The 8,737-nt window shown below is 33.8% G+C and overlaps 1 pseudogene; it reads left to right on the forward strand.

Annotated features, from left to right (window-relative positions):
* Positions 1–3,318: 3,318 nt before the first annotated feature.
* On the forward strand, positions 3,319–5,342 carry LOC140692614 (heat shock transcription factor, Y-linked-like; annotated as a pseudogene).
* Positions 5,343–8,737: the final 3,395 nt, after the last annotated feature.

Below are 8,737 nucleotides of genomic sequence, written 5' to 3' on the forward strand. Positions count from 1 at the left end.
CTTTTTCTGCATCTACTGAGATGATCATATCGTTTTTGTCTTCTCTTTTGTTGATATGGTGTATCACAATTGATTGATTGATTTGCATAAGTTCAACCATCCTTGTGTTCCTGGGATGAACCTAACTTGACCATGGTGCATGATCTTTTTTTTACATGATGTTTGATTCTGTTTGTTAATTAATTCTTGAGGACATTTACATCAATGTTTATCAATGATATTGGCCTATAGTTTTCATTTTGGGGTATTGTCTTTGTCTGGTTTTGGTATCAGGTTGATGTTGGCCTTATGGTGTGAGTTTGGGAGTACTCTCTCCATATTAATCTTTTGGAAGTGTTTTAGGAGGACCGGTATGGATTTTTCTTTGTATGTTTGGTCAAATTCCCCAGTGAAGGTATTTGGGTCTGAATTTTGTTTGCAGAGATTTTTTATTGTATTGATAATGGTATTCCATTTCTGTTGATCTGTCTGTTCAAATGGTTAGTTTCTTCTTGATGCAATATTGGTGGGCTGAATGTTTCCAAAAACTTCTCAATTACTTCCTGGTTATCCAGTTTATTTCCGTACAGTTGCTCTTGATATTTCCTTATGATATTTTGTAAATTTGTTGTGCTCTTTGTATTTTCTCCATTTTCATTTCTTATATTATTTGGGTTCTCTTTCTTTTCTTGTTGGTGATCCTGCCCAGAGATTTGTCAATTTTGTTTAAAGTTTCAAAAAAGAATTTGATTAATTTTTTTCTATTTTTTAAACCCTATTTCAATTCTTTCCTCCTTGATCTTTACTTTTTCCCCCTTTCTGTTGACTTTTGGTTTTGTTTGCTCTACTCTTCATGATTAGTTTACATAGAATGTCAGATTATTTAGTTGAAATTGTACTTCTCCTTTGTGGAGGGCTTTGTCACTATGAACTTCCCTCTTAAACCTGCTTTCACTGTATTCCATAGACTTTTTGAAGTGTTTTGTCATATTTCTTAAGATATTTTTTAATTTCTTCTTTTAATTCATCAACTCCCTCCTTTGTTATAGTACCATGTTTTTTAATCTGGATGCTGTCATTTCTTCTCCCTGTTTTTCTATGATTTATTTCTAGTTTCATGGTATTATACTTAGAAAAGATGCTTGAAATAATATTTACCTTCTTAAATTGTTGAGGCTTCTTCTGTGCCTGAGTTTATAATCTTTCCTTGAAAATGTTCCATGTGTATTGGAAAAGAATGTATATTCTGTTTTTGGGAGAAGTAGTCTTTTGGAAGTATCAACCATCTCCAATTATTTTATCATGTTTTAGTATCTTTGTTCCCTTATTAATTTTCTGTGTGAAAGAGCAGTCCAGTGATGGTAATAGGGTGTTATAGTATCCTATTGTGATTTTGTTCCCAGCGATTTCTCTCTTTGTATCTATTAGTATTTGCTTTATGTATTTAGGTGCTGCTATATTGAGTGCATAAGTATTAATGGGTATAAAACCCTCATTTTGTATTGCTCCTTTAATCATCATATCATGTCCTTGTTTATCTTTCTCTATGACCTTTCTTGTAAAGTCTATTTGTGTGAAGTCAGTACTGCTAGTCCTGCTTTCTGGTCATGTGTATTTGCATGCAATATATTCTTCCATCTTCTCACTTTCAACTGTGTTTTCCACTTACTAAATTGGGTCTCTTGTATGCTTCATTATGTAGGGTCTTGTTATATTATCCCATCTGACAATATATATCTTTTAATTGAAGCACTAAGTCCATTATCATTTGTGAGAATTATTGATAGACTGGTGTTTATTTCCATTTGGAACTTCATTTTCCAGTTGATGTGGTATTTCCTTTTTGTTCATTTCTTTTTCTTTTTGTGGCTTGATAGTTTTCTTTTATTATCTTGGTTTCTTTATGGCTTTGCAATTTCATTGTAAGATTTTGACTTATGTTTACCTTGTTGTGTATTTATATTGACCCATAATGTATCTATTTATTTTAACTGATAATAATACAAACTCTTACCCATCCTACAGAGAAGAGAAACAAGAAGAAAATACTCTGTATTGTCCTGTTTCATTCTGTGACCCTTAAAAATTTTGATGTTCTCTTTTACAACATCATATTTATTCTGTTGTAAGTCATTGTAGATATTGCCTTTATAATTATGCCATTCTCTTTTCTATAGAATCCTGCTTCTTTTGTATTTAGAGTAGATCTTTCATTATTTCATTTTCTCTTGCCAAATTCTTTAAGTATTTGCTTGTGTGGAAGTTATTTACCTCTCCTTCTATTCTCAAAGATAGACTTGCTTGATATAGTATCTTTGATTACAGCTTTCTTTCATTCAGGAATTTCAATATGTCTTGCCACTGCCTTCTGCCGGCTGTATTTGTGTAGGAAACGAGTTTACATTTATTATGTATATAATTATATATATATATATATATATATATATATATATATATATGTAAAGAACACCTAGAAATGAAGTTAACACATAAGTTGAAAGCATATACGTTAAAAAACTGAAAATATTGGTGAAGGAAATTAAAACTGATCCAAAGAAATGAAAAGAACTCTTATGTTAATGATGTGAAACTATGTGGTTGAAACAACCTTTCAACCCAATGGAATCTATGTTTAGTGTGATTCATGTCAAAATAACTATGAGATTTTTCCATTATATAGAACAAATAATATCAAAATTTATATGTAACCACAAAGATCATGAGTTGCCAAAATAATCTTGAAAAAGAGTATTAAATGTAATGGTGTAAAGTTCTCTGATGTTAAACACTCCTACAAAGCTTTAGTAAATAAAACAACATGATACTGGCTCAGAAACAGACACAAATCAATAGAAGAGAATAGAGCACCCAGATATAATCCCTCACACCTATGATCAATTAACCCATGAAAAAGAAATCTAGAGTATAAAATGATCATGAAATTGTTATACTTTTTCTGTAGAGGTTTTACACAAATTTCACTTTAAATTCCAAAACTTTAAAATTATTTTATTTTTTTTTGCATTATTGATTCCATGTTCACAAATCAAGTATAAATTTGTGTACAAAAGTATGGAGATTGGTTTTATTTCATAGACCCCAAAATTAAATTATTTAAAAAGATTTTGTGGGGAAAATATTTCCACATCACACTATAAAAATAAGCAACATTTATGTTTCATTTTAACTGGATGAATGAGAAGTAAACACAGGCGGAATGTTACACTTGGGTTGCTAGGAGACCAGTCGTTTTATGATGCCACAGCTACTCAGGTTGAGAACAATTGTGATGGCCTAGCAGTTTATCTGTGCAGTCCTGCCAAAGCAGCATTTGAAGTTGCAGTGCTCAAAATCATGCAAATTAGAAAAGTAACTGTAGAAAAAGTTATTTGAGATGACACATGTTTCTTCAGAATTTCAAGATGTGTCTCATAAAGATGGACCAACTGTTTCAGGTAACTCTGGTAGATGTCTATTGTGTGATCAAACATTCTCTGAGGACTTGGACTTGAGGTCTGTGATTGAAGAAAATGCTTTCCAGAGTTTGTCTGAAGAATCTTTGATAAAAAGACCATGTTACACACATTGTGTCTCTGAACCAGATGAAGATAATTATTTTCGTTCTCTGACATTTCCAAGAAATCTCTGGAAAATGGCTAGGAGTAACCAATATAAATCCATCTGGTGGGATGATAATGGATCTTCCATCGTGATTGATGAAGATATCTTTAAGAAGGTAGTTTTGGAAAGAAAGGCCTCTTTCAGAATATTTGAAACTGGAAGTATGAAAAGTTTAGTTAGACAGCTTAACCTTTATGGGTTTAGTAAATTGCGGCAGAATTTCAAAGATCTGCTTGTCTAGCTGACTTTCTGGCAGAAGAAAAAGAAGTCTCTGTTTTAAGCAAGGTATTCAGAAATTTTAGTAACCACTTGGTAACATATATGAAAGTTTATGTTGTACATCCATCAATGGTAATATATATTTAAAGCTAGATTTTGAAAATTGAATAAAATTACCAAGTCTTAAATTCTTTATTTTTTTCTAAAATTGGGGACAGTGCCATAAGTATTCAAGATTCAGAGAAACTTTGCTTGCAATTATGAATCTTATCAGAAATATATATAAAGGTATTTAAAGCTGCTTGTGAAAAGTGGCATTCACCGTTACTGCAAATGGTAACTTCTTTTATTTGATGACTATACTACTTAAATGTGTATTTTACAAATAAGGAAATTTAAAAAATAGTCAGCAATGTTCATATTTTGCTGATATTTTCTTTCAATTGTAAACGTGATATCTGATGTTTTATACGTTAGGCTTATTGTAGTCTTGTATTTTGGTTTAAAATATTACTAAAATTTTTCTCTATTTTTGTAGCAGCAGTTCTACCATAATTCAAATTTTAAACGAGTCTTTCCCCAGCTTTTAATCAGAATAAGAAGAAGAGTTGGGATTAAAAATGCCTCTCTGTTATCTTCATTGGCTGAAGATTTCAACAAGAAGCACTTTATAGCAGGGGGTAATGTGGATAAACATAATTCTGCTTTTGTGACTGACACTAGTGGAGAAAGTGCATTTTTACCTGTTGCAAAATTAAATATGCCTCTAATTAGAAAGCCCCCTACTAGACAAATAAATGGTGATAAAAATACCCCGATCAGCGGTGATTTTTCTGCTCCATCATCAAGGTCAGTTAGACCACCAGAACAAATTGCAGTGGATCAGCATGCTATTTTAAATCAGTTGAACCTTGTCCACAGGCACACTCAAAGCAGATACACTGAAGCAAATGACCATATTATGAACTCATTAAAACTACAAATTCTACATCTCAGTACAGCATCTTGTCTCCCATGCAGAGTAATTATTTTGGACTGATGGTGGAGACTTCTGTTTTTCCAAATGGATATCACAACATATCTGCCAAAGAAGGTCGTTCTTCTAAACTTCAACCAGGGAGCAACGCACGGTTTCCAGTGAGAGTGACAGCTGATACATCAGCTACCTCTCTTACAAGGCCAACTCATCAGCCAACTTCACTTTATGAACGTCATCCTAATTACAAGGGATCTACCAGAGGACTACCAGTTTATGCAGGATTACAAAGATTAAAATTGATGTTGGCAAATGTCGACAAATATCTGCAATTTTCTTATTTGAACAAGAAACATAGATGTGTACCTGTATTTACCTTATATTTTTTTAAATTAGGTTAAGTGTTAAATGGGAGACAAAGTTAACATTTACAGTTAAAATGAGATACTTGATATGATCATTTGATGGAACAATATGGGAGTAAATTTAAATACTGTCTTGTAAGGAGGAAGAGAAAATGGAAGAATTTGGAAAAAGACTAAAACATGGAGAGGGGGTAAAGCACTAAGTAGTTTCTTGTTCACCCTGAAAAGTATTAAAAGTGTTGTTAGGATAAGCTGGAACAGGAGATAAATGCAGGAACCGGCCCAGGGATCATGGTCTCTATTATGTCATTCCTGGAATCATGAAGGTCACATGATGTAGTCTCAGATGGCACATTCAGCATGTGGTAGAATTTAAGAAGTAATTTTATCTATGGTCTTCTTTGTGCTGTTTTCAAAGCATTAAAATTGGTACTTTCATTTCCTGCCCTCAAGAGTCTACATTATATTTTCAAGTCAATACTTTATGTTGCTTTTATGTTCAAGCCAAAGACAAGCTTACATCCTCAGGGTGGCACTTAATGCCTTTCCAAATCTAAGCCCACGAATCATCTTGGTTTAGTCATTTCTTTATAAATCTGGCATCTCACTACCTTGGTATATCTTTATGTTTCACTGTATCTGGAAATATATCCAGGAAAACGATTGTCAACTATGTTAGCTTCAACCTCACCACATATACTCCAGCTCATCCTTGGACTTTGGGTGTCCTCCTTTCATCTACTTAGACTTTCCCAGTCTCAGCACAGAAACCACCTCCTCCTGATGTTTTCTGTCTATCCCCCTTTCCTTGTCTAACTTGGATACTAGTACAGTATGCCCAGCACATGTCACAGGATGCATTTTTGTATTAAGTGAATGAAAAACACATGTTGACTTTAAGCAAAATCTACTTTATTGAAACAACAAAACTCTCATGGTTTTCAAACTATTTCATTATGGTCTTTACTCTTCACCGCAAACTAGATCTTTCATATCCCAAGGACTAGTCACTCAAGACAGTAAGTGGAGGTAGGTACAGGAGACAAAGTAATATTTACTTCTTAATTCATGCCTCCAGAGGCATAAAGCAATCCGTTCTCATTTGCTGGAGTTTTTCCTGTCTCTTCATCACCCACCCAACACAAAACAGCTGATTCTCTTCCCCATACCAATAACTATACTGACTTATGATTAATTTACATCTTAGAATGAGAGCTTTGTCCAGAAGAGACAGTGACGTTGCAAACATTTAATGTAGGTTTATACACACTACATAACTTGTGCCCCTTCTAACCTTCACAAAGGAAGTATCTAAGTGGTACTATCCCCTTGGTTGGGGTTCTCGTATTCAGTAACCAAATTGCAATCTAAAATATGTGGACTAGAAGGAGGTGAGGGTGGTGGAATTAAAAATTTGTCCAACTGCAAGAATACCAAATTTATACAGATATTAGGAAGTATAAAATATTCATGGACGTCTTTGATGGTTTCCCATTAATTTAAAATAAAAGGTGAAGCATATTCAGAATGTGAAATACCCTGAAATGCTGGGAAAATAGTAGGCAATTTCAGGGACCCTAAGGCTTCTACTCACAATGATGCAGCTAGTGTCATCTGATAAGACCGTAATGGCAATATTGAGTCCAGAAAATGTGTCTCCATTTGTGAAGAAAGCCTTTGATAATCTGGAGAATGGGCAAATTGACCAGTGTAACCTCTAACAACATCCCATAAATATGACCTTCACCAAGAGAATAAAAGAGCCCAAATGCAGCAGGAGAATTGTGTCTGGACAGCAGTGGTGTTTCCTACAACAGAAACATCAAGTTTTTAAGTTTGTCAGCTCAAATCTGATTGTGGCTATGTTGTTGCTTACATTAGCAGTCTGGGGTTCAGATGGGCTGGTTCAGCAGCTTGTTTCCAGCTCTCTTATCACACAGTGGGTCTTACCGTGATCATCTTAACAAGGTTCTATACTGATAAGTCAAAAGCTACAGTTTACTTTCAAAATTAGAAATTCTAAGGAAGAATATTATTTGTTTGTCCATCTGTAGTTTTCTACCTGGGAAAAGCTAGACTATTGGCAAAAGTACAAAAGTTGGCTGATGCTTTGAAAATTATACTCTGAGCTCTGCCCACTGAATTCTTCCCACTAAATACTACAAATCTCTCTATCACTGTGTGTGTGTGTGTGAAGATGGATTGTTAAGCAATAACTACGTTTGTCTTAGTTGAGTCATCAGTGAATTTTTCCTCTGCACCTGTCAGAATGTCTGTGAATTAAGAGTTTCATTGAGCCACCAGATTTTCTTCAGATTAGGGAGAGGTAGATTATATTTTTCCCTGTATACTAATTGTTACCTGTTCATTGAATCCAGAGCTGATGCAAGGGCCAAGCCACTGAATCCTTGAATTGGACTGAGGCATATACATTCTGCAGTCCCCAGAGCCCAGAACTGGACTGTGTCTTCTTTTTAATTTAAACTTATGTCTAAGTTTTTTTCTTTTAATTCTCATTGTTGACACAACTTACTTTGGCTTTGAACACCCGTTGACTAATTTATAGGGACTGGAACACTGACTTATTCCCGTTCACCTTGAAATTGCAATAAACTTTTTTCTTTGTATTACCTGGAATAGAGTGAGCATAGTCATCATTTTGAGAGCAGTCCTCAGTCCTAATAATGCAGAAATTTGCACTTCTTTGCCCAGCACTTGGGCAAGAATATTTGTTGTGTATCTGAGGGATTATCCTCACATACACTAATGCAACCATGAGAAAACACCACATTGTTATTGAAAATCAAGACTTTGTCAGTATTGCATTCCCATTGCAAAACAGTAAAGAATTGTAGGAGTTATGAGATTTAACCATGCTGAGATTTTTTGCAACCTAGCATGTTCATTTCCTACAGATGCTGTCGGGGAGTTGAGACCATTGGTCACAGACATTGAACTTTATCACTCACAACAAGAGCAGCCAGTTTTAAATTTGTATCCATTCCCTAATCTCAGATGAATACACAGAGTGAAATTTTGATGCCTACAGAAGCAGTGGGCTAAGATGAAGAAAACTTAAAGCATGGTAAGACCCTAATTTTATTAGTATCTTTATGTATAATTTATTTGAATCATTTATTTATTAGTATATTTACCTATGATAAGTATATCTTGACTCAAGTTTTCTTGCTGCAAAACAAATCATGAAAAATGACATGGGAAACCATGATCATTAAATTTCCATTTTTACTAACGCTTTTATTGACATATAATTGGCATAAAAGATTGTGTGAGTTTAGGTGCACAAGATAGGGATTTGATTTATAAGTATTAAGAAATAAATATCATAGCAAGTTTAGGGAGAATTCATTATCTAATTTAGATACAATTTTAAAGAAATACAATTTGTCTTTTGGTTGTGATGAGAAATCTTATGGTCTATCCCCTTAACAACATTCATATAGAACATAAATCAGTAATAATTGTAATTTTCATGTTTTTACAGGGCATCCCTAGAACAGGTTTATTTTACTGCTGGAGGTTTGTAGCTTTTGAGTGCATTAATCAAATTCTCCTT

This window comes from Vicugna pacos, unplaced genomic scaffold, assembly GCF_048564905.1.
Source record: "Vicugna pacos unplaced genomic scaffold, VicPac4 scaffold_14, whole genome shotgun sequence".
In the NCBI taxonomy this organism is placed as follows: domain Eukaryota; kingdom Metazoa; phylum Chordata; class Mammalia; order Artiodactyla; family Camelidae; genus Vicugna; species Vicugna pacos.